Below are 27,397 nucleotides of genomic sequence, written 5' to 3' on the forward strand. Positions count from 1 at the left end.
TTTCTCAGGCTAGAACTGGGAATTCATTTAGGAGATGAGGTATTAAATGTTAGATGAAGCTGGTGGAATGCCTTGATATAAGGAAGGTACATTCTTCAGATTATTTATTAAGTCTCTATTGAGTACAATGATATATATGTTAAACCTTGTGCTGTGTACCAGAGATTCAAAGTTGGGTAAAACATAGTCTAAATTCTTAAATAATTTCCATACTACTGGAATAAACTTTTTAATAATTATGATGCTGCAGAGTTTTAATGGACTCTTTTCCTGGGTGAGATCACAGGGTATTTCCCTGGTAGCCTAACAAGAGTTTCTCCCCTGTCCTAACTAAGCACCCACTGTACCTCTTCCTTCCTTCATGTAGGCCCAGTAATTCAGTTTTATAGTTGAATTCCATCTCTTATCCCTTAGTCACCACCTGCTTGCCACACCTGGGTTTCTTTCTTCCCGGCTAGGCCAACCTGAGAACTAGAATTCTTTTTCATACTATTCTTAATGCTATAGAAAATACAAACTCAGACACGTATATTTTCAACTTTACCTACTAAAAACAGCTAAGAAATAGAGGGTAGACAAAAATGAGGTGATGTAAGATGAAGAAACCTTTCAAGTTTCTACTGGTGGCACTTTCACATGCAGAAAATTTCTTCCTTATGAGTATACTGGAATCCCAATAAAACTTCATACCCTCCTTTTCCCAGTTCAAGAAAGCAACTGCAAACAAGATGCGAGAGAGTGATAATATTACAAAAATAATTTTATTGTCAAGATTGGTATAATTGATAAGAAAGAAAATTAAATTATCCTCTTAAAACATTTACTGTCATTGGTACTTCATCATTGCTCATAAATTGTTTGTGATAAACTAGTGTATTTTAAGAGTCTAGGGGCCACTGGTGTAGATAATTGATTGGACTCTCAGGATTCACCTCCACTGCTGGTGGATGACTTTGAATTGTCATCACTGGACTGTGTGCCCGTTCCAGTGTACTTAATGATACTCAGCTCTTTCCACCACTACCTTCTGACATGCCCAGACCCTTTTGCTATCTTTTTCTCCTCAACAGGTGTTCATCACCCTTTTGTGGTTCTCCTCTGCAGGGCTATGACCCTTGAAATTCAAGTGCTAATTCATGCCCCTGGAATGCCTGGCAGGTGTTTCTGTCTCTGAGCATTTACACCAACTGTCAGGGAACACTCCTTGTGTCCCAGAAGAAAATGTGTAAGGGGAATGAGAGAAGGGGTGGGGTTCCCTGATAGTAATGAAAGACCACTGTAAAACATGGAGATGTAAAACAGGAAAAGAGGGAAGAGGGAAAAGGGAAGAGCTGGCTAAAAGAAGCCACCTGGGGCATGCTGCCATCTTGGTTCTAGGGCATAAGACATGAGACATTTAGTTTTACACATCTTCTTTCCAAAAATAGGTGAGGGATGAACTACATATCTGTGTAACTCTCAAAACTAATTCTTCAGTCTTCTCTGCTGGTGGCACTCTGCTAAAGTCCTTTCTCATTTAAACAAATCTTTGAGGTTTGAACTGCTACTTTCCCTATTTTGGAGGAGAAGAAACAGATAAAATAACTTGCCCAAGGTCCCACAGACAGTAGTTGACTGAGGTAGGTGTGAACTCAGAGTCATCCAAGGTCTAAGACCACTTACCTTGCTGTGCTACACTGCAGGATTCTGTTGAATATGGGTTATTTCAAAGAAATTATTAACACTGGGTCAAAATATGAGGCACAGGCAGAATTTTATGGATTGCTTTCAAGGATTTCATTATATGTTATTTTTAAAACAAATATGAAAGCATCTAGATCAATCATAAGACTTTTTTAAACAAATGGGCTGAGTTTAAGGGCAAACATTTTAAGTTAAAACTTCACAAGTAGGCAATAAAATCAGAAGACATAACTTTTTTTCAGAATATCCAGATGACACATATGTTCGGCAAACAACATTTCTTTGTTTCTCAAAAAATAAAACTAGGTACATTTCATGTAGTCACGTGCATGAGCACACACACACATACACAAGAAAACCAGGCCTGTGTCTCTGCTTAGCTGTTTCTGTGGACTTTGGACTTAGAAGCTATTTTTAGAACTGCTGTTTCCGCAATTGATGTTTTAATCATAGTCACTCATTTACTTATGAAAGTTAAGCAGTTGCTCTAGTTGAAACTTTAAGATTGGAGAAAAGGTCATCCGTGCACATTTGTGACAAGTTCTGTCTTAAAACTATAGTTCTAATGAATTAAGAGGACTTTATAGGAGGATATTATATATATAATATATATCATCTCCATTTCAAAGATAAAAATTCACCAATTATTTTAAAAGGTCATGATTTCTGCTTTATCGTTTTCTTCCTAGTTCCTCAAAATGCAATTGATTTTTTTCTAGTAAAAATAAAAATTAACAGAGGTCATCTTCAGACCCTTTTAATCATCCTGGAATGCCTTTACCATCTTGCATCTATTCAAAATTTAAACTCTTTGTTCCAAGAGATAGCACAGTAGAGGGCAGAGCTTCTTAAAGGTCAGCAGGTTTCCAGCAGTGACCTGGGGGACAACCTTAGTCAATATTCAGATTTCCTTGTTGTTTTGATAGTTATGAATTTCTTTTAATGTAGAAATATACTCAATAAATTTTAAAGTACACTTTTTAAAATATGTGCTCTGAAAAAATATATATTTGGCACATTAAACTTACAATTTTACATATTTTTTTTAGGACTAAGCTAACATCTTTAGCTAGGACACAGTTTTAGTCAATTTAATGAAAAATATTAAGCAAAAAACAAATAGTTTAGATAAGAAGCACCTAAGGCAAAAATCATGAAAGTAGTACACAAATGTCACTCTCCCAGAAGGTGTACCTGAAGTATCATTGCCCGAGGCACCTCGGGCTCTCCCTAGAAATGATCCAAAACTCCCTATGATCAATTTTAGCTCTAATACCTCATTCCCTTTTTTTCATAGTTTTGCTTTTTTTGCCCCTCCTTAGTCTTGGTCCTGTTTTGTAAATTTAGGTCCTTTCTTTTCTTTTCTTTTTAATGTTCAAGATGATATTTAGATTTTTATTTGTTTGGCAAAAATGTATTTGTTTTATTAGAATATATTAATTGTACAAATTAGCGGGTATCACTGTACATTACCATACATGTGTACATCATGCATTGATCATGTCCTGACCCTTTTATCTCCCCCTTTCCATCACCACCAAGCATATAGACTACATTTACAAATAAATTTATCAACCAAATGCTCTCTTAAGAGCTTATGTACCAGGCAGTGTGGGCACACAAGAAAGCTACAGAACTCTGTTGCTCTGCCTCTGGGAATATGAGTACACCCATCTGTGATTTACATTGAAGCCACAGCCCTTAAAAGCCCTGGACTTCAGCCATAATCTTTTCTTTGTCCTTCCTGGACAGCTAAGAGATTGACATTGGAAAGTCCCTTCATTGATAAAATCCATTATCAAAGCTCAGATTACAAATTTAAAACATGTGTTGCTGCACATTGTGAATGAGATTATACTAAGAATGAACAAAAAAGGGTTCTATATTTCATAGCTAGAAATGTCTACTTGTTGGGCCATTTTGAATATAAAAAGGAAAAATTAGTATATTTTCCTGATTTAGAAGCAGAAGGTAATACATCTTTGGTCAGTTAGAAATTTTTGTAAGTTTGAGTCAAATGATAAATTGTAAATGTCTGTTTTTCTGGGTTTTGAAAAATCCCATTGAGAGGATTTAAAAATGCATTGAGAGGAGAATTGAGTTACAATAGTTCCTTTTTTTTTTCATATAACTTAACCCCAACAAGTGGTTAAGGTATAATTATTATTATGACTATTTTCCCTTGGGAATGTATTGTTGAGAAACATTTCAAAGGTTTTGAACTACTTGAGTGCAATGAGTACAATGTCACAAGTGTCTATGTAATGTCACCATAGCTGTTTTGTGCTTGCCAGCAATTCATGAGATTTGAATTGGTGAAAAGGATATAGCTGTGGTTTTCTGCTGGAGTTTCTGTATAATAGTGAGAAAGGCATGAGAGGATGCAGTTGGTTGTGGTTGTTTGCTCATACAATTCTGCTATTTTCTGTTTTGTAAAAAACAGGAAGCTGAAACTTGTTCTTTGTTCAACTGATGTTCAGTAGGACTTATCTGTGTGCCCAGATGGGTGGGTATAAAGATGAAATAAGCATTTCTTCCTTGAAGAACATAAAATCTTAAGGAATTGAGTAAAATGCTAAGAAATTAGACAGATAGAAGCTCTCATAGCAGTATTTATTTTCTCCAAGTACATGTATGTTGTGATAGAAATTGATTAATTGAAATTGTTTTCAAGTTTGTAATTTTTGTATTTTATCCCAAATAGATAACTTTCCGAGTATCCTAGCATTAAGATCCATTTTGAAGAAAGAGCCAGTGAAGTCAGGTGATTTTTAACTCTAGTTATTGTACCAAGGTTCAAATTAGTTTGGTAGTTTTGGTTTGGTTTGGTTTTTTTGTTTTTTCTGCTCTCTGGCCATAAGCCAAACTTCCCATTACCCAGCCCATTACTTTTGAGGAAAATTGGGCAAAAGAGCACATTCCAAGTCCCTATCTTAAAAACAAGGAAAAATAGAATGATGTATTTAGGCTCAATAAATTAGTACTATTTCATTTCACATTACCATAAAAAAATTTTAACAAAAAGGCACACAGAGAAGAATATTTGTAACCAAGTACATATTCTGAATAGAAAAGATTTAATAGAAGCCATTATCAGTTAGTAAAGCAGAACCGCTATGGTGATATGAAATAATGGATTCATTATTAAGTTTTAAACCTTACACACTTGTCTGAGCTCTGCAGTTGCTTTACACCTAGTGTTGGGCCTGATGTCATTGTACGTTAATGGAGCCAGTTGAAAAACAAAGCTGTGTTTGAACTGCAGCCCAACAAGGACAACTGGAACCCATAATGACAAACAAGAACCTGTGCTTGACTCCTGCCTCCTCCAATCCAGTGACTTGGAAAACTAGGATTTGGCACTCTTCATTGAAAAACTATTTATGTACCTGACCCAATGACGAAAGGAAGCAATCTGGTGGGAGCAAAGATTCAGCAGCCTGGCTGCTACCTGGCATTGACGAGAGGTGAACAAGGTCAGCAAGCAGCACTTTCTCTTGTAAATTTCCCTGGTAGCCAACTGTAACGAAGAGCCCTTTAGGAAAGGGAATTCTGGAAATGGGTTTACCTCCCATCTAATTTGATACCAGTACAAAGCCACTCCAGAAGTTTGCCAATGTGAATACAATCAAGAAGGCCCTTGCATTTGGACTTAGAAACCTTTGTACACATGAATTCATAATCCGTTCTGCTCAGAGATTGTGTTTAAAAGGTTTTCTTCTACAGACTCAAATAATTTTCTTGTATACACAACTATAAATTCTTAGTTTACTTCCATTCAAAAACTAAAACTTCAGGAGTATATACAAAGAAGTTCCAAGACTGATGACATGTAAGCCACTGAGCACATCTCTTCAAAGCATGTCTCCTCCTGTACTGTAAAAGTTAATGAGATTAACTTGGCACCTGGCTGAGTTAGTGAGGGGCATAATTTCTGCCACAATAGATTCTGAATTCCATATTTAGGTTTCTGTAGGTACTACAGATTTATGTAACATAACATTACAGAAAAATAAAAGCTCACTTAGACACTTTCTTCCCAGTGTTTCTTTCTTTCTTTTTCATTTTGTCTTGAGATTCTTGCTTATAAGAATGTATGCTTTGGTGCTCTATGAAGCAGCGAGCCTATCAAACAAATTTGGAGGTATTCAACCAGATACTATAGCCAGGATTTCTACATGAATGGGTGACCAGCAGATACATCATCTGAAATCCTTTTACTGTATCCGTGACTCTAACCTACACCCCTTTGTTTGCTCCAAATCACTTAATAAATGTGGGCAAGTACCCCCCAAAATTCCAAATTTTCTTTCTCTCCTAAAAAGCGCATTAAAATGAAGTGATCTAAATTTATAAAAATAAATGAATAAATAAATAATCTTTAATCTCTTATTGAAGTACTAGGAAGAAAAATTTATCTTTTGGATAGGCATAAGAAATCTCAGTCAAATATTTCACCATCCCAACCATATTATCCAATTTTGAAAAAAAAATTATTATTTAAACGAATACCCACAAAAGCAAATGAAAATGGCAAAATCCATGAAAAGGGAAGAACATGAATAGGTTTAGTAAGCTTTCTTTGTTATTTCCAAATTGAGAAAATTTCCAAATTGATAAAATAAAGCCTTTGGTAGGCTATAGATGGATTGTGTTACCAAATGTATTGGTCTAATCTGTTCATGTAGTGTCATTTGTTTAAGTAGCACTATTATTTGCCTTTTGTTGCAAATCCCTGCACTTGGGGTGTGGTTGCAGAGCATCATTTATACAAAAATGACTAAGACTTGTTTCTTATCCACAAAAGACCCTGAAGTCTAATGGGAGATATAATACAAAGAACCAAGTAAAGAAAGAGGGGGAAGTACTGCATGTGAATTTAAAATGGAACTGGAAATAAGGTTCTAAAGAGATGAAGTTTTAAAATTCTGATCTACACTTCCTACTTAGAATGGCAAAGACAAAAAAAATTCTGACAATACTAAGTGTTGTCAAGGATAAAAAGCTACTGGGACTTTCCTCTGTTGCTCATTGTTATGGCTTGTGTCTAGATGTACCCCCCACCCCCAGGCCTCATTCCGTCATGGGGCTTTTTCAAAGGTGGCTGAATCTAGAGTGTGTGATGTTGTGATTAAGGGTGTGTGGTTACTAAATCAGTCCATAATCGGCCGGCTCCAAAGCAGGGTGACTTGGCAGAAGAGAAACAGTGCATGGTGGCCAGAAGGTAGCTCAGCAACAAAGGACCTTAGCAGAGTCTTTCTGCTCCTTTTATCTTATCCAAACTACCTGGATTAGGGTGGTGCCAAAGCAATCAGTGGACTGATTTAGTAACCATGCACCCTTAATCCCAGCATCACACACTCTAGATTCAGCCACCTCTGAAAAAGCCCTATGACCCCATGAGGCTTTGAGGGACATCTAGACACAAGCCATAACACATGTGAAGATACAAAAATAATACAGCCACTATGAAAAATACTTTGGTAGTTTCTTATAAAGCTAAATATTGCTTATCATATGACCTTGCAGTCTTACTTCTGTTTAACTAAGTGAAATGAAAAACTGTGACAACCTAAAAAATTATTTATAGTGGCTTTATTCATCATTGCTAAAAGAGGAAAAAACCAAATGTCCCTCAACTAGGAATTAAATGTACAAATAGTGGCACATTAGTGCAAAGAAATTTGTCCATCAATTGAAAGGATGAACTATTAATACACACAACAGAGAGGAGTCACGATTGGGTTATACTAATGAAAGAAGCTGTACTCAACAAGCTGTGTATATGTTTGCTTACAGTCCCATTGCCTCAGATAAGGTCTTCTCAGCCATTTGGTGAGTGTGTGCACATGGTGTTTCCTTTACTGTGTGAATGGGGCATGCCACTTCTTTCCCCAATCTCATAGGCAGACACTAAGAGAAATTATTTATTTCAGTATAAAGGTGAAGGTCTTAATATATGAGAAATCTTGTCTCTAAGCTAATAGGGCTAAGTATTGAGCTATGTAGAGTACCTATCAAAAAATGGAGCTTATAACCTAGCATAAAAGATAAGACCTGTGCTTCAATAGCTATAATTCCTTCAGATTATGGTAAATCCTATAATGGAGATTTCCTCACTGCACTGTGGCTGTGGAGAGGGGGAAGTGGTCACTTCCTGCCAGGGGTAACAGAAAAGGATTATTTTGTGAAGAATGTGGCATTTGTCCAAAAACTTGAAGATCCCAGTAGATTCTAAGTCCTTTAAGAAATACATTCTTTCTTATTCACTACTTTTTCCCCCACATGTAGTCAGTCCCTGATATTAATACATCCATGCACTGTAATTAAATAATAAAAGTAAGGAAAAGATGGTATGTTCACAGGCAACACACATCCCAGAGGGCCATGCCTGAGCTGGGGAATCAAGTACTTGTGAAAATCTGAGAGTAGCTCCCTATGGCTAGAGAACAGGGGGACTGTAGGAAGTAATCTTTCAGAGTGATGCTAGGGACAAGCATGAGTATAACAGCTTAAGTGATTTAAACTTGTTTTCATTATAAGGAGCCACTGAAATCTTTTGTGCTGAGAGTGATGTGATCAGATCTGTTTTAAAAGATGTCATTTGACAGTGATTATTTGACAGTGACTATTAATGATTATATAAACCATACTGGAGCAAAGTAGGGAGCCTGTGTCTGAGGCAACTGCACCCCAGGCATGACTTGGTGACCTTGATGATGGTGGTTGTTGAAATATTAAACCAGGAAGGCGAGAGTCAAAAGAGCTAGGATCAAGCACTAACTTGGCTTCTAAACTGTGGGACAAATCACATAATTTTCTGATGTCTGCTTTTATATCAGTGAGGTTATTGTGGAAATTATAATAAATAATACCTATGGAAGTAATGTATAAAGAAATATATAAAAGGAACACGTGTCATTATTTAAGCCTCAACTTTTGAGAAGTTACAAATATTCCTGTCAGAGATATGACAAAAATTGATGACTGTATGGGGAAAGAGGGCTAAAGCTATCAAAGTGACTCAAAGTTTGACTGGGAGAATGTTGGTGCCATTAACCAAAACAGAGTTGTCAAGAGGGAAAGTTTATTTTGTCAGAATGGTGTAGAATCTTTGTTGGACATTGTTTTCGTAGTACAGGGAAAGTATGTATTTGGCACTGAGACAGTGGAGGAAGAGCAGGAATGTGAGGAGCAGGGAGAGGCTGGGAACCAGAGGCCATCAGAGTCAGCCCTAGTGGATATCTTATAAGACACGACCAAGGAAAGGAATGAAGGGCTATGAAAAACATTCTTAGAAAAGCCTATATTTAGGGGTCAGAGAAGGAAGGAATTTGACCTAACCCTAAGTGACTATCAGAAACTGGGAAAGAGAGTTGGCAAGGGAAATGTCAGGGAGAGGTGACCAGAAGTGAAAATGAGGCCAGGCAATCCATGCGGATGAGGAATAAAATTCTTTTTTTACTTCAAATTGGAAAAACTAATACCTTCTTGCAGGCTCATTGTGAGGAAAAAGAAGAAACAGTGCTAAGCACAATCTCTTATACACAGTAGGCTTAAAAGTAGAAGCTATTATTAGTATTATTGAAAACTCATTCTCATTTTCAACATCCTTTTGGGATTTTAAAAAATGTAACCCAGACCTTGTTAGGGTTATGTGTGATGTTGCCTTTTTTTTAGAAAAATCATGGGCTAGATTTGCTGCATAATAATATCTCCTGACCTTTAAAGGGTAAAATGTAGTTCATTCCCACTTTTAGAAGAGCTCCATACTGTTCTGCCCAAAGCATATTGTTTTTCAGTAGATCTCATGAGAGTGTCCTGCAAGGAAAAACAAATTTCCGTCATCCAGGCTGAAGGTGAGTAGTCTTATCCAGGTATACAGGATAAAAAACAACTTGCTCAGCAGTGTCCCTCTGCCCTGATGTGTTAAAGCTGAATTCCAGTCCTGAAGGTGTCAATGAGTGCATTTATGAAACACAATCAACTCAAAACCATTAGTGGAAAGAAAGAAATTAAACAAGTTCAAGTTTAATACTGGATGTCATATATAATTTTACAACTTCTTATGTGTGAGCGACCAAGACAGCCTAGAACAATCATCCACTCTCCTTGGGTTATATTGATTATTCTTTAATTTTGGTCTGTGAGGTTGAGACTCTCTGCTTTAATTAGAATAAGAGCCAGTTTGCATTGCAGAAAAAAAAAATTAAAACACCTTTCTTCTGGGATCACAATCTTTGTCTCTCTCAAATTTGCCACCTTAAAAATGTATGCAATTATGGAGTCACACTGAGAAACCAGAAGAGACCCAGAGAAATCTGCAGTTATTCTGGAAAAAACTATCTAGCAAGAGAAGCAGGATTCTATAATCTTTAAGAAACTTTGTCCTCGATGGTACATTATTGCACATGTTCAAGTGATTCATCAAAAAATCATGGGCACTCACAAGAAAATTGGTGAAACATTTTTGTCATAATTTAATATCAGTTTGACACTGGAACTAAATCAGATTTTCTTCTAGATTTGCAGAAGGCAGGTAAAATCAAGATTATCATGGAATCACCCTATCGGTCCCATTAATCTTAGGTTTTATTATGAATTCCTAATACTTAAGAACATTTTTCTAAACACACCTAGTATTTATTTCCCTCTTTCATTCCACATTATATTTAGTGGAGTCATTTTTCACTCAGTTCAAGGTATAGAGCTTTGAAATAATTTCTGGAATTAAATCCAATTTTTAATTCCCAGTGAGGATTCCAACCCCCACCCACCCCCATTTACACCTCACCAGCTCTCTCATATCTCTGTGAATTCCATGAAAGGCAGACCACAGTGGACTACAGTAAGTCTGTACCAGTTTGCCTTTACTCTTTGCTTAAACTCATCCCTCTGCCCAAAGACTCAACTTTTAAACCCCAACCCAAATCTTTATCCAGTGCTAGGAAATAGCACATAGTCCACTTTGATCAGTTAGATATATTAACTACAAAAGCTACCTTCAGTAACATACAACCTCAAATTTTCAGTGGCTTAAGGAAATACAATTCATGTGTACATGTATGTAAATGTATAGACATATATGCACATGGATGGATAGATGGATGGATGTTTTTGTGGTGCTCGGGGTTGAATCAAAGGGCTCCTTCATGCTAGGCAAGCACTCTACCACTGAACTATATTTAGACCACCCCCATTAATCTATATTTTCAAAAATAGTTACCAATGCCTTCAAAAACCCCTTTAATCTTACCCTATTATTATTTTGGGGAGTAACTTCTCCTAAATATTCAAGTCTACAGGGCAGCAACTAGATTTTATGTATCTTTGAAAAGTCCCAACAGAACTTAGCATAATTCCCTATATATAGGAAGCCTCAATATATATTTATTGAATATAATTCAGTTTTCCATTTATCCAGTACTGAATTCTTCAAGATTCTGAGGCTGTTGTAATATATTTTTTAAAAATAATTTGTTTTATAAGTATCTTTCTGGTGCTTCTAAATCCCTGTAAGCCTAATAGTGGTTGTTGTTTTCAAGTGTCTTGATATCTTCATTGTAATAAAAGAAAGCACATATTTTCCTGCTCAGTACTTGGTGACTTCTTTTTTGATATTTCTGTTTTCTGCTCATCTGAAAATCAAGAACCTCCTGGAATCCATGACAAGGAATAAAAGAAAAATAGGAGATTAATGTGTAACAGGAGATGCACATTGGAAACAGAAGTAAAAATTGCAGAAGTCACATTTAAAAACATGAAGAAAAGTAGACAAAAGAACAATAGAATTTTTAAAGTCAGCTTTGAATATGATGAGGAGGATTCTTGGATGAAATAAAAGTGTAGCTGCTGTATTAAGGACAAAATACAGAAAAGCCTCAGGGAGAAGTGAACTTGGTGGGGAGGGAAATCCAAAGCTGCTCCCAAGCAGGCCCTAGAGAATGAGGAATCATCATTACACAGTTGTTATAATGAACAGCACCCACCTGATGGTATCATCTGAACAACTCTAAAAGACCATCAGCAGAAATCATAATTCTATTGCAAGATTGTCTGTCATATTTTGCAAACTGTCGTTCCTCCTAACTTCTGCTTCCTTTCACTGCTGTTGTTGAAACATTTAGAAAATATAACAATTATCGAGCATTCCTTTTCTTACTCTTTATCTTCACTTTTTCTTAATTTATATCTGTATACATATATGCACACACATGTAATTGAATGATCGCTACAAACAGAAAAATGTGTAAGAAAAAGTAAGAGAGTTGGGAATCTGAGCAACTGATGAAGTCAAGCTACAAAATGAATCATCCAAGGGACAAAACAAATCAATTGCTCCTTTTACCCCTGAAGGCAAATAAGCAGTTGGAACAGCAGAGTTACAGATTTAGGCAAACAAGCCTCTGTCCCTATAGTGCCCTCCCAATAGCGCTTCTCCACCAGTTCTTCCTGGATACACTTCCCCATCTGTGTTCATTTCTATTTGTGCATAGGTGAATACTGCACAATTTCCTTTAGGAATAATTATGGAGAAGAGAGATACATGCAATACGATCTTGGCAAAGTAGAAAGAAGTGCACTAGATGGCAGAACAGGTGATTGAGATCTCTGTGATATTTCCGACACATTGTCAGAATTAAAATGTCAAGGTATAGACCAGGAATTTTTGTTCATTCTGTGATTATGGTGTGGATGGAATGAGACAAAGGAAGGTAGAGAATGGGCAGTGGAGTGCAAAGGTCAATGAAGAAGTGGGTTTGTTAGTAAGAAAGCTTAGGTACTTCTACCACCACTGTCATTAATGCCACTGCTGCTACTGCTGGCCCCAGAGTGTGCTACACTCGCTTCTGAGAGCTCATACCCACCCTCCAAGGTGAAAGTTTCCATCCTTGTGTGACAAGCGTTTCAAGCCTCAGGAGTTCATTTTTGTGGCAAACAGGTTGTGAACCCAAATGATCTGATCCCAGAGGTGCACCTTTAACCACACACTGATGTGTGCTAACACAGCCTCTCACACAGCTTGTTCCCAGGAGGTCGGGATGTGGGGCTTCAGAACTGCTGGAGTCCTCCCACATGTCAGCCACAGCTCTGCTGTTTTATTTGTCTTAGTGGCGTCCTTCCACCCCCCTACCCCCCGATGGCTCACTCTTCACCCTGCCCCAGCTCACTTCCCAGGCCCTGCCCCAGGTGGGCCGGGTTCCTTACAGACTGATGGTGGGTACCAGTGACCACATCCTGCATACATTTGCCACACCCCGTTTCCTTTCTGCTCAGCTTGAGACCTTAGGTTGTCCTGCCCCCTGCTCCTTTGTATTAGCTGATTGACCTCTTTAATATTTCCTTCTGGACCCAGTTCTTCCTCTGATTCCTGCTGCCAGTCTCACAGGGCCTCCTGCAAGTGCCTCCACACACCCGGCACACCGTGACCCAGGTCTGCTGTGCTTTCCCTTTGTGCTCTCTTTAGCCCCATCTCTTACCAGGTGGCTGCCTTGCATCTGGAGTTTCAGCAATGCCCAACTACTCTTTGTTCCATCCCCACCCCACCCTCAACCACTCCTGCCAGCCTACCATCCCACATCTGTTTCTGTGTTGTTCACGTGCACATGAAATGCTTTCTCCTCCCCACTGGCAAACTCCTGCTCAATTTTTAAGGCAGCTTTGCTGTTGCCAGCACTCAGAGCCCCTGAGTGGCCCCTGTCCCAGACACTGCAGAGGATGCTTTCATATGGCCCTCCCCATGGCTCTGTCACACCACTCTGCACATCACACTGTCTTTCTTTGTTTCTGCACCCCCTTCCCCACTAGCTAGGGGCCTCCTGCAGGTGAGACCTAGGGGTTGCATGCATTCCACCTACTTGGGTGCTCTCTGTTCTTAGTGCTCTTGCCTCCCCACTTTTGCAGCTTGGCTCCCTGCAAAGCCCTTTCCGATAGCAAAAGTTGGAGCAGGTTACCCATCTCTCGTGTGTCTGTCTAGGTCTCCAGCACTGAAACTTCCTTTATCCCCAGCAGATGCAAGTCTCTGAAGGGAAGCACTGAGTCAGCTGCTTCTGTGGCTCTTTAAGACTCACCCTGGACCTGGCACATAGCATAGGTTAAACAATCTGGGACAGCCCCAAAAGCAACGTTTCCTGTTCAGTACTTAGACTCTTTGTTTCACTGCATAAGAGCAAATAAGAAAAATTATTACTGTGTAGGCCTTGTTTTTTTCATCTCATACCCTTAATTAAACAAGAGATTTTACAAGCAAAACGCTAAAGCCCTTGGCCAGCTCTGCTAATCTTAATAACAGGTGGTCTTCTTCCACCTAAGCACATGTGAGTAACATTCGTATCACTCTTAGAAAAAAATGTCCTCAGTTATCATCTGAGGGGAATATAATTGCTGTCTATGACAAATAATCAAATTAATGAATTCTGAAAAGTAAACACTTCTAGCTTATTCTATCTTTATTAGAATTTCCAGAGATTTGTAAGATCTGCAACTTAAGCTCTGAGACTGCTTCATAAATCCTGTGATGGCGAAGGGGGGATCCATCACTGAACCACCTCAGGTCATGAAGAGGTAATTTTAGCGAGTAAAGTGCCTATCCTTCCAACAAGCAATTTCTCAAGCAACCATTCCACAGAGTTTAGACTGCTCATTTGTTAATGAGCTCTTTTACACCAATGGGTTTGCCCCGATAAAGGAGGTATACCACTGAAGCAAAGGAAGCAATGGCACCTGCTCCATGGCTAAACCAACAAGGCATGTCATGAACGTCCCTCCTCCCACTTACCTTACTGTTCACAAAGGGTTTTTCTATTATTTAGATACTCACATGATATATGTTTTTGTTACAAACTAGCACAAAAATTAAATCAAAGCTGATAATTAATTCTCTGAGATATCATCGACATAATTCTCCTAACTGCTAGTGAATAAAATGAATATCAGAAACAGAAACAGCTATTCTTTTCTAGTAAAGTAATTTTGCTGGCAGTGTGTTACATACAGTTGGCATTATGTGAGATCTTATTTGTCCCATTAACCCAATTTACTTGATAATTTTTAATACTCTGTTTAAAGGAAATAAAATCATACTTCTTTTGAGACATATTGACATTCGTCAAACATTAACTGTGCTCCTCTTGTCAGTGCTGTGCAAGACCTGGGGCTACCAGACAGATGCCCTGGCCCAGAGCCTTGCAGAGCTCACCATCTAAGTAAAGAGATAAAAACAGATGCTGACAGCTTGGCAATGCATTATTAGAAAAGTGTGCAGAGATCCAAGGAGGAAAGAGATAAAGGGCATCAAAGTCAGGGCTTAGGAATGGCTTGGAGATAGGAAAGCTTCCAAGAGGAGAAAGTGCTGAATAGAGTTGATGCTAGCAATGGAATAGAGTACGAAAGTATATTAGTTTCCTATTGCTACTCTAACAAAATCCTACAAACTGAGTGGTTTAAAACCACAGGTATCTATTCTGTCCCTGTTCTATAGCTGAATCATCGGAGGTCAAAGTGTTAGCAGAGCTGTTTTCTTCTAGGAGCTCTGTGGGAGAATCCTTTCCATGCCTGCAGTCCTTAGCATTCTTTGGTTTATAGATGCAGCTCTCTAAGCTGGATATCAGTCTTTGCAAGACTTTCTCCCCAGTGCCTGTGGCTATATCCAAATTTCCCTCACTTATAAAAGTCCCAGTCATGTTGGATTTAGAACCCACCTTAACCCAATTTACTCTAATTTAATTTTATCTACAAAGACCTTATTTTCAAATAAGACCATTATCACCCTTCTCAGGTAGACCTGAATTTTAGGAGACAGTATTCAACCCAGTACAGAGGACATTTAAGAAACAGAAAGCAGCATGCTGAAGGCAGAGAGTCTTTGCCATATTTGAGCAACCATAGATCTTCCTGAAATGCTTGGATTAAAAAGTCCTTGGGGGCCTTAACAAGAGACATGAGTTTCAGAGGTATCAGGAGTCTTAGCAGAATACGGTGGCACACACACCTATCATCCCAGCTACTTGGGAGGCTGAGACAAGAGGAAGACAAGTTCAAGGACACCCTGGGCAACTTGGCAAGGCCTGTCTCATGTATTTTTTTTTTTTTTACTTTTCAAGAAAAGTAACAGAAGTCTCATATCAAAGAGACTTAATGTGCCAGACTCAAGAATTTGAACATCATGAAATACATGGGGGCCATTGAAGGTTTTTAATTCTGGGAGTTGCATGATTGTGTTTGCATTTTAGGAAAGCCCTGAAGAAGGTACACATTGAAAGCAGAGAGATCATTTAGGAAGTCCTTGAAATAATTCTGGCAAAAAAATGCTAAGAGCTTACATAGCATCAGCAGAGGGAGACTAGAGAGGCAGGAGGAGGCTAGATACAGGAGCTATGACCAAAAGAAAAGGATCTGTAAGACTGTGTGGTTAGTTAGATGTAAGGGAAGGACAAAAATGGCTTTGAAGTTCCTGACTTGAGTGGAGAGATGGAGGTTACATTCACTGAGATCATTAAAAAGGAAGAACATGCTTAGAGGTAAAAATTGGTGAGTTTTGGACATATTTAATTTGAGATACCAGTAAGACTTGTAAATGGAGATGTGCTTTTTTGGAGATAAATAGAGAGTTCTGACTGAATCTGATTTGAGATTTATGAACTTATAAGTAATTGAATCCTTCAGTTTACTGAAGAGTGAGTAGAGCAGAAGTTCTGGGAAATGCCCACAATTAGGAAATTAAGGGAAAAGAAGAACTAGAAAAGAAGACATCTGTACAGGGAGGAATAAACTTAGTAAGAAATAAGAACATACCACAAATAAGAAAGCTTCCAGAAGAACAAAGTGGTCAGCTTGTCTGTTGTTCCCAAGAAATCAACAAAGATCAAGAAGTCAAAGTCTTCATTTGTTTTGACAAAATCTAGTCAATGGTGTCTTTAGCAAGGATAGTTTTGGTGGAATGAAGAATGACAAAGGAAGAAATAAGATGTCAGAAGATTTAGTGACCCACAGAAGAATGGAACACGGGGTTTGTAGACTGCCTTTTCGGAAAGTCAAACCATGAGAGAATCAGAGCTGTTTAGAAATCAGTAGCTGCAAGGGTTAGGAAAGAGTTTTCCCCGAAGTTAGGAGTTTGAGCTTGCTTGATCCAACTCCAGTGGGAAAACATGGGCTCCACAGAGTGGCCATGCAGGTGTTGGGTTGGTGGTACAGCAAGGACCAAGATGTCTCTTCAAAATAAAGGAGACTCCCAAGCCCAAGGATGTTTCTTACAGCTGTTGAGGGATTCCTCAAATAACTGTTACTGTGAGCTTTTTAAAAACATAGAGTAGAAATCTTTCCTTCATGCTCCATGTAATGGGCATTGTTTGCGGCTGGAGTCTTCAACCTGATTTACAAGGATTTGGGGAAGGGATGTGATTAGAGCTTATCCCAATGACAGTTCCTTAGTAGGCCCCTTAACCTGCTTATGTAGATTCTCCACTGTTCTGTCTGCCCTGGATCTTTGGCAGGCTGTAGTGCCAAAAACTCTGAAGTCACAAAGCTTGGATTCCAATCCGAGTTTGGCCACACCCTGAGTGACCTTGAGCAAGTTATTTAATTCTTCTGTGCCTTGGTTTCCTCATCTGTAAAGTGGGGACAATAATAGTTCTTACTATATAAAGGTTCTAGGAATCAATGTGTCTAATACTTAAAATGAGTACCTAATTAAAATTAACAGCTGTGGGTGTTAGTTACTATCATTCCAGTAAGTTCCTCCTAACTTTATCTGGGATCATTTGCTGCTGTTTGCTAACAAATCCTAATGGATACCTCCTTTCTTCCAAATCACTAACATTTTATTATACTGAACTTGATAATGTAGACACAATTAATAATTTCATAGAGATTGATCATATATAATAGTTTGGAGAGAGAAGGAGAATTGAATATGCCATCAGAGTGTGGCAGAGAGATAAACGCTCCCATTTAAGAGTCAAATAAAGGGGGTTAACAAAAGATGTGAGTGTCATGTTTGTACAGAATTTTAGAGAGCAAAAATATGGGTGAGTTTTATAAGAAATGATTCTGAAGTATGATAGTTCTGTACTGGCTGTTGATAGACACGAGGCAGAATATGATAGCTCCTTTCTGTGTAAGTTCATAATACATTAGAAAGTTCAGTGACCCAGGAATTGGATTTGAAAGCTAACATCACTTAGGTCTCCTAGATTTTTCTCACTGATCCTCAATTTCTTCTTCACTCAGAAAATCCTGTCTGCTGTCCGGACTGTGTTTTTCAGGGTAATTCTTTCTATGACAGACTTCAGCAATAGCTGATAAGGTGGATACTGTGGTTTGGATGTGACTGGAGTGTGTTGCCCAAAGGTTTATGTGCTGGGACCTTGGTCCCAGTGTGGGATATAGAACCAAGAGGTAGGTAGATAAGTCATGGGGACCACTGTCCTTGCAAGGGATTAATACAGTTTCTAGGAACATGGGTTAGTTCCTGTGAGAACAAGTTGCTATAAAAAGATCATGCCAAGCCTGACTCCCTCTGGCTTCTGTCTCTTCATGAGACCTCTCCCACACACATTCCTGCCTTTATGACGCCATCCACCATCCAGCCCTCACAAGAGTCTGACAGATGAAGCCACGTGAGCCTCCAATACAGTGAGTGTAATAAGCCTCTTTCTTTATAAAGCACCCAGTCTCAAGTATTTTGTTAAAGGAATGAAAACCTGATGATGAATGGGTTATAAAGCCATGGGATAATATGGATTATGCAGAAATGAAAGGGGGTAGTGAAAAAGACCCTAGAATAAAACTGATAAATTCTGGCCTGTAGGGCTGAGGAGGAGCTACTCAAGATAAAATGGGCAGAAAGACAGAAGGGAATGAATAGAATAGATCATGGAGAGCAAGAGAAGCACATATTTCAGAGAAGAAACATGCGTGTGTTGCTAAGAGGTCACCTGACATGAAGGGAGGAAGTCCTTTGAATTTATCCAAATTAGAGGTCACTTGTGGTCATGTGACTACAGCATGACAGCAGATGGAACCTGGTGCTAAAGGCTGACTTTATGAGTCAAGTAATGGGCAACTGGTGATAAGACCATGGATCCAGGGGCTCAGACATCCCAAGGTCAGAGGGTGGAAAGAAGTTTTCCTTTATTACTGAGATGTGATTGTTGGGTAGCCTAGCAGTCAATAGACAAGGCAGAATGATAGTCTCCCAGCTGCAGACAAGTAGTCCGAAGGTCAGCACTGTTCACTGGCTGCACAGGTCCCAGGACAGACAGACAAAGCCAAGCCATAGATCAGATAAGTGGAGTGAAGGGCAGGCAGCCAGACAGTGACCTCTGGATCTGCTCAAGCAGCTCAAGTGGTTCTGAAGCAGGAAGCATTCATGCCTGCTTTCCCTGGGGATCCTGGTCCTGTCTGCGGCATGCCCAATCCAAGGACCGCAGAACACTCCTTTGGAATGAAAGTTCTGCTCCTGCAGGCAGCCCTGCCTTACCCTGACCCAATTCTGCCCATTCTTCCATGATTTTAGCCCACAGGGGAGGGAATGCTGCAATACTAGTTGCCATTTGGGGCTAAACCTAAAATTCCTAAATCATGTTGAGAACCTAGCCATCATTCCAGAAGCCACTGCAGTGGAGAATGGACTCTTCTGAGCCCACAACCCTTCCCACTTTTAATGGTTGTAGAGGAATTTTTTGTTTGGGCTAAAGGCCCCTCCCAAGATGCATGAGAAGCTGTGTCAGAATGAATTGTTGAAAGGAAGCCAAAGCATTAAAACTTGTTATAAAGAAAATCATTATACTTAGCTTCCCCGAAATCAGCACATTTGACACATATCCTTATGAGTTTTCATTTCGCAGAACATACTCCCCAACATGGAGCATGAATTCTATAGAGTTCCAACTAGAGCTGCCGGAGGCCACTTCCCCTGCTGAGTTCTCAGCAGGCAGAGCACCACCCAGCCAGCATGCCCCCTCTCAAATGTGAGGAGGAGCAGTGAGAATAGTAGCCATCGACTTTTACTTTCAATGATGGGTTAATAGGGAAGAGGCTAGAAAAGAGTGCACTATGGCAATATGACTGACAATATTAATGATCTCTACCTTTCTCCCCATTTTTTTTACAACTTGAAGTGTACTCATATTATCTTCTAGTGCATTTATGTTTCTTCTTCTATTATTTCATTTTCCACTGCTGTAAGAAAATACCTGCCACTGCATACTTTATAAAGAAAAGAGGTCTATGTAGCTCCGAGTTTTGGAGGCTGAAAGTCTAAGCAGCATGGTGTTGGCTCTGGCGAAGGACTCCTTCCCCCGCATTATAGTGGACAGCATTGTGGTGGGAGTGCATGTGAGAGATCACACAGAGTGAGACTGAAAACCAGAGAAAGTGAGGAGGGGCCATTGGTGCTCTTTTATAAAAACTCTGTCAAGAACTAACCACCGACCCATCCAGGAGAACAACCTTAATCTTTTCCAAGGGCAGCAATGACCTTCTCTGAAGGCCCACCACTTAAAAGGCTCCCTGCTCCGTAACATCACCATGCTGAAGATTAAGACTCCAACATGGGGCTGGGGATTTAGCTCAATGGTTCCAGCACTTGCCTCACAAGCACAAGGTCCTGAGTTCGATCCCCGGTACCAAAAAAAAAGACTCCAACTCATTCACCAGAGCACTTCTCTTTACCTCACAAGGCTGTGGGGTGGGTGAGGAGAAGCAGAAGACCATGTTTAGGGACATACCAGAGAGATTTAGTTTTACAAAAGAAACTGCTAGACCAGGTGTGGTGGTGCACTCCTGTGATGCAGTATACTCTGACAGACTAAGGCAAGAGGATCAGAAGTTCAAGCCCAGCCAGGATAATGTAGCAACTTAGTGAACTCTGTCTCAATGTTAAAAAAAATTTTTTAAGTCTGAGAATGTACTTTGAGAAGGAGAGAAGAGGAGGGGGAGGAAGGAAGACAGGAAGGCAAGAAAGGGAGAAAGAAAGAAAGAAAGAAAGAAAGAAAGAAAGAAAGAAAGAAGAGAAAGAAAGAGAGAAAGAAAAAAGAAAGAGAGAAAGAGAGAAGAAAAAAGAAAAAGAGACAGAAAGAGAAAGAAAGAGAGAAGAAAGAAAGAAAGAAAGGAAGGAAAGAAAGGGAAAGAAAGAAAAAGAGAAAGGAAAAAAGATGGAAGTTCTGCATATAAAAATAATATAATTCAGATTCTCGGTAATAGAATGAGTGCTATAGTAATTAATGAAAGGGGTCTATAATTAAGAAATATCATATTTAAATTAATGTGAATATCATCAGCAAAAACTATAATAATCTGTTAAAATAAATGTCCCAAAAGTAGTCTAAAGATCAGTACGTTGAGAATTCATAAAATAAATAAAAAGAGAAATAAATGTTATATAAAATAAAATTATATATGCTTACACCTGGTTCATAATAGGTGCTCAGTAAATATACTTGAAAGAATAGTTGCTGTATCCAAAATTTATTGTTAATATGAAAAATGTTATATATTATTTGCTGTGTCCTAGGACAAGATAGCTCTCACTGTTTATCCCTGTTCTACTAATTAAAGTGAGAATTTTCTGGAATTCGATTCTCTTGAGACAGGTTAACACTCACAAAATCTTTCCTTGAAATTCTCGGTCTCCCTGCCTAAGTTAACTGTAAACATTATTCATCATGGAACTGAGAGCTCCACATAAAACTGACCCCCTGTTAAGATCACTAAGGCAGATTGGGGTTTTGTGTTTCTTTTCTCTTTATGAAATGTGTCAACAAATATTAGCCCATCTGATCAGGACCCAGATTGCATTACAGTGACAGCATTGTGCTTCCTCACTCCTGGTGACGTGGACAAGGCAAACAAAAGTCTCCTTCATTAAAAGAAGGAAAAACTAACAAGGGAGCAGAGGGTGGTATGCTCATTCTTGTGCAGCTCTTTGCAGGGCTGATAGAAAATGGGTGGTGTGGAAGCTGCATCCAGCTCCTCCTCCGAGAGTAGATGGAATTATTATTTTATTAGCCAGGGCATGGAACTGCCAGAGCTTATCCAACTGTCATGGAATTGTTCTCAAGAAGGAAGAGGAAAACTGTCCTTTTATTTTTATCTCTCTTTTGATTTCTTTTTTTACTGATTCCAAGATACACATATACAAACCAAGGTCAAAGAACATGCTGACTCCACCTGGCATTGCATGGCTGCTGGCTCTAGACAAGGTACTGTTATTTTAATGTTGCCACTTTCTGAAGGAGTTCTTGTCCTCTTTCATGAGTGTGTTTTCATGACTGCCTCTGTTTCTTGAATCAATTCAAAATGTTTATGGCAATTTCTGTCTAATAAAACATTGCATTGTGTCCTCATTCACCTTATTCACCACTGTGCCGCTTCTGGCTCTTTCCCAAAGTCACAATGAACATGAAGGTAAATGATTTGAGTCAATTCTGAACATTGAGGCAGCTATGATGGCACATCTAAAGACGCTTATGAAAGAGGACTTCCAAGAGCTGCTCCAGAAAGTACAAGAAAAATGGGATAAGTGTGTTTAAAATGAGGGAAAGACTTTGGAGGGAGACTAATGGCTATTCATGAAGTGAGGTATCGCTGGACTTCTACCCAGTGGTTTAGTGGATTTACTGACACCAGCATGACCACAAATACAGGAGAAATGTGTTGTGATAAGATGTTATGATGGCTACAACATCAATAGATGATAGGAGTCTTTCGGCTCTATTATAATCTCATGGGACCACAGTCATATATCCAGTCCCTTGTTGGCTGAACTGTCATTTTCTGGCACCTGACTGGATGCTCAAATAATTACTTTTTGGTACCATAAACACTGAAAAGCCTGCAACTTCACAGGCCCATTGTGAAAGACATTCTGACCTCATGGGCCCCTGGAAAGGAACCCACAGGCTATATTTTGAGAACTTTGAAGTAGACAATCAGTTTTTTGGTTTTTTTTTGCTGATATCCCACGTTTTAGTATGAGTAGTCACCACAAGGAAGAATAAACATGCTTCATTTCAATAAGCACAAATCAGCAAGCTTCATTTCATCAAGCAAAATTAACTGTAAGCATGCTTCACCTTAACAAAAAAATATTAAAAAGTACTTCTGGGTTATTTTCTCCTTGTTTACCTTGGATTTATTCATTGTGCTCCTGCATGTTCTAGATTCTTTGGAATGAAAGGGACATGACACCACTTGTTGGGCAGGGTCTTTATCTGTCTTGGTCAGTATCCTTCCTACACTTGTCTCATCCTCTTCATCTCAGGGACATGAGGTCTCTCTTTCCCACTCTGTAACCATCATTTGTTTAGATATCTGATTATCCTTCTTGAAACCAGTCTATGGCATTTTTTGTGTGTCCTCTGTATCTGCTTCAGTACTTAGTACACTATTTCTGGTTAATGAGTTGAACTACACTAAACTAAAATTGCATATATCAAGGAAGAAGATAAGCCATTTGGATAGGATGCATACCAAAACGTGGATGTCGTACACACAGATAATCTGTGGGGTATATCACATACATGTGCTAACTAGAATACAGCGTGTAAAAAAGGTGTTTCTGTAATCATTAAGCAATTTTTAATAGTACATGTTTTTGTAGTACAAAATGACTACATTTATCATGGGGGAGTTTGTACATGTACATAATACATCTTAATTCTTTTTCATCCCCTTCCACTCCCATCCCTCCCTGCTCTCTCCAACTCTTGTTCCTCTTCCCATTTCCAGGTTTCTTTTATATGAGAAACCCAAAATGTAAATGAAGAGCAAAATAAAAGATAGATAATGGGAAATAGGTAAATCTTTTGCAAATTGGAAGGGGAATAAGATGGAGAGGGAAGGAAAGAAGGGAAAAAGGATGAAAAAGAATAGGCAGTTTTTGTAAGTGGAATTCAGAGGTGGAATAATGAGGCTCTGTTGCTATAGACCTACTTTACTTGAGCTTAACTTTCCTTCCAGCTTTTTAAAATTCTCTAAATCAATGTAGTATTCTGATTTGATATAAACATGATCTTCAGGAGATTTAGACCCCGATTTTTACTGATGATTGGATGAATGCTATAATTCAGATTATCAATTAATTTGAATTTTGGATTTGGGAACAGATTTACTAAATTTGCATATGGCATAAACTAAGTGAGACTGCCATGTAAAGAATGTATTTCATCTTTCTTAAGAATAGTACATGGCCTACAAAAGGATGTGAGTCACGTCTTTCTAAAACTCTATGTGCTAGATTCTGTGCTAGAGGACAAGGGCCCAAGCTGAATCCATGGTTACCTACTTATCTGGAGCTCTAGTGAAGCTCACTGTTTTCAACCTCTGGGTCCCTATGAGGGTCAATTTGATGAGCTTTATGCAGTAATTTTAAATGGAATGAAATTGAATACAAATGTTAAATTTTTAATTTTAACTTTAAATTTTTTAAAGTATTTTATTAACATCTATTTTGGTAAAATAGGTAAATGGTCAGATATGAATGTGTACACAGGGTTGTGATGTAATTTTTTTAAAACAGGGTTGTGTCAAAAAATAAAAAAAAGCTTGAAATCTACTAGGATAGTTGATTGACACAGAAGTTGGTAATATAAATAGTCCATTGATGCAAAAGTCCCATTAACTGCAATCATTTTCAAACACTTAGAAAATTTCATCAGAAAAGTCTGAAGCAAATTCAGGAGAAATAGAAGACTGAGTTTAATACTCAAAGACTGAGAATATGAAAAGAAATTTTTATACATTTGAAACTTGAAAATGCTGTGATAATCTCAACTGCCACATTGGTATGAGTGACCATGAAATTTCAAAAGGAAATTCTAGAGGGGTCAGCATAAACATGTGTGCTGTGGTAGAGCATGACTCCTCAGAATCCCCAACAGCACCAGTTGCCTTTTAGTGACTCTCCTGTCCCCCTTCCACCCATTTTCAGCCTTTATTAGAAATCTAATTTTATAGCCTTCCTACCAAGACTCCCAGTCTCCAGGTTTTTATTTTTTTCCATCCTCCTTCTTGACCCATTGGAGACCATCTTTGTCTATTCAGGATGCTATAAACAGAATAGCATACACTGGGTGTCTTGTAAACAACAAAAATTTACTTCCCACAGTACTGAAAACTAGAATGTCCAAGATCAAGACACTGGAGAATTCAGTGTCTGGTCAGAGCTTCTCCCTGGTTCACTGGTGGCTGTCTTTTTGGAGTGTCCTCCTATGGCAGGGGATTTGAGAGTACTTGGGATCCTTTTTAAAAATACAGTAATCCCAGGCCGGAGATTTAGCTCAGTGGTTCCACTGCCTGCCTTGCAAGCGCAAGGTCCTGAGTTCGATCCCTGGTACCAGAAAAAAAAAAAAAAAAAGAAAGAAAAGAAATACAGTAATCCTGCTCAACTTAATCACCCACAAAGGTCTTGCCTCCAAATGCTATCACACTGGGGATTAGGTTTCAACATGAGAGTCTTGGGAGGACACAAACACTAACTTGACCAGAATCCAAGTCCAGGTAATTCTCTCTTTAAAAGATATAGTGCATCCATTCCTTTCTCTTTCCCTTGCCGTTTTCACTACTTGTCCATGCTACTTGTCCACTTCCTTTACTTTGTTCCCCTCAATGTATCCCATGTACTGCCAGCTGGTCCTTTACCTGCCATTCCTGTCCTAGAGGCATTCAATGAGTTGATAAAGAATGTATGCTCTAAAGGCAGCAATGTTGCTCATTAGCTATTTTTCATTCCCAAGTTGATTAATTTCCTGAGCTTCAGTTTCATACACTGTAAAACATGTTAAATAAATGAATAATCGACCACCTAAGATTATTTCAGGGATTAAATGAGATAGTGCTTCCCCCTCATAAATCATTGCCAACCTCCAGGATGGGGTGTATGCTCTTAACATTACAGAGCTCTCCTGCTTCACAGCCTGACCAGCTCTCTCTGAACCTTGTAGTCCTGGAAATGTTTACAACCTTCTGTCTTTTATTGCCACATCTAGGGTGCATGTCCTTCCATTCTGCACCAAACTTGAGCTTCTACATCACACTTGTTTGCTTTCATTCACTTGGTCCTCAGTGCTATGTCTGATTTGTTATTTCTTCTCTTACATGTATCTTGATGATGAAATTTATAGGAGGAATGTCATTGGGGGAAAAAGTAAAAATACCAAATACAGTATAATGGATATAGGGAAATAATAATAGGTTTGAAATAACTAGAAATAAATGAGTCATTTGTGTTCCAAGACTCAGTGAGATACCATGTTTGTCTTGCAACTTTAATTAGTTATTTGATTTTATTTAACTCACCTGTGTTCTCTTAACATAAGAGAGTTGCAGGAAGATTTAGTTACCAGATTTCACATAGACCTCAGAAATTTTTTTTTCTTAAATTCTTTTATTGGTACATTTTAGGTATACAATACATTTACATTTATCTTTGGGTGCTTGTACTGTACATGATGTATCTTGGTTCTTATTTTTTCCCCATTACCTGTGCACCCTTCACCCTTCCACACTTCCCTATTTACATAGACTTCGTTTCCATTTATTTTTTCTTTTCTGATAATTTTTCCATTCCATTTATTCCTTTCTGCATCCCCTCCCACCACCCTTACCCCTTTGGACCTTTTCCTATTTCAAAATATCAATTATTAGTTATTAATCCTTTTAGTCCTTATTTACACTCTCAGTTTCTAACACTAGAGAAACTATTCAGTATTTACACATGTGTGTCTTATTTATTTCACCTAAGAGTATGGCCTCAATATCCATCCATTTAACTATAAGTAACTCTAGTTTCTCCTTCTTTATGGCTGAGTAGTACTCCATTTTATTTAAAAACCCCACATCTTCTTTATCCTGTTTCCAGTTGATGGGCACTTGAGCTGTTTCCAAGCTTTAGCTATTACAAACTGTCCTGCAATAAACATGGGTACACATATATCTCTGTGGTATTATTCTTTTAATTCTTTTGGGAAAATACCCAGTGGGGGAATAGCTGGGTCAAATGGGACCTGCAGCCCTAGTTCTTTGAGGTATCTCCACACTGATTTCCACAGTGGTTGCACCAGCCTGCACTCCCACCAACAATGGAGAAGGGTTCCTTTCTCTCCACACCCCTGCCAGCATTTGTTATTGGTTGATTTCTTGATAGCAGCCATTCTTTGTGGGGTGAGGTGGAATCTCAGTGTTGTTTTCATCTGCATCTCTCGAATGACCAGTGATATTGAACATTTTTTCATATGTTTATTTGCTGCTTTTCCTTCTTTGTCTGAGAAATGTCTGTTCATTTCAGATGCCCATTTTTGAATTGGGTCTTTGAATTTGGGGGGTCTGGTTTTTTTCAATTCTTTATATATTCTAGATAGTAGCCCTTTGTCTGAGTTACAGCTGCTAAAAATTTTTTCCCACATTGTAGGTTGTCTCTTAGCTCTGCTGGTGGTTTCTCTTGCAGTGCAGAAGCCTTTTAATAAGATGAGATCCCAGTTGTTGATTCTTTCTGCTAGTTCCCATGCTACTGAGGTTTTGTTCATAAAGTCTTTTCCTATGCCAATATGTTCAAGAGTTCTACCCAACTTATCTTCCAGCAACTTTAGTGTTTCTGTCTTAATGTTTAGATCTTTAATCCACTTTGATCTTAGTTTAGTGCATGGTGATAGATATAGGTCTAGTTTTAATCTCTGGCAGGTTGAAATCTAGTTTTTCCAACACCATTTATTAAATA

At 38.6% G+C, this 27,397-nt stretch overlaps 1 protein-coding gene across 5 annotated transcripts in view; it reads left to right on the forward strand.

Moving 5' to 3' along the window:
* The window catches only part of Gprin3 (GPRIN family member 3), a 71,094-nt gene that overhangs the window by 8,906 nt on the left and 34,791 nt on the right, over positions 1-27,397 (forward strand). Inside the window, exon 1 of one of the 5 annotated variants that reach the window (XM_087215834.1) lies at positions 21,123-21,884. The exons of the other annotated variants lie outside the window; for them this stretch is intronic. The gene's annotated coding sequence lies outside the window, so the exon portion shown is untranslated. Of the gene's footprint in view, positions 1-21,122; positions 21,885-27,397 lie in introns of those variants that run through there. 5 annotated transcript variants of the gene reach the window in all.

Source organism: Heterocephalus glaber, unplaced genomic scaffold, assembly GCF_053883595.1.
Source record: "Heterocephalus glaber isolate CG9 unplaced genomic scaffold, H.glaber_assembly_v1.0 deba00001454, whole genome shotgun sequence".
Taxonomy (NCBI): domain Eukaryota; kingdom Metazoa; phylum Chordata; class Mammalia; order Rodentia; family Bathyergidae; genus Heterocephalus; species Heterocephalus glaber.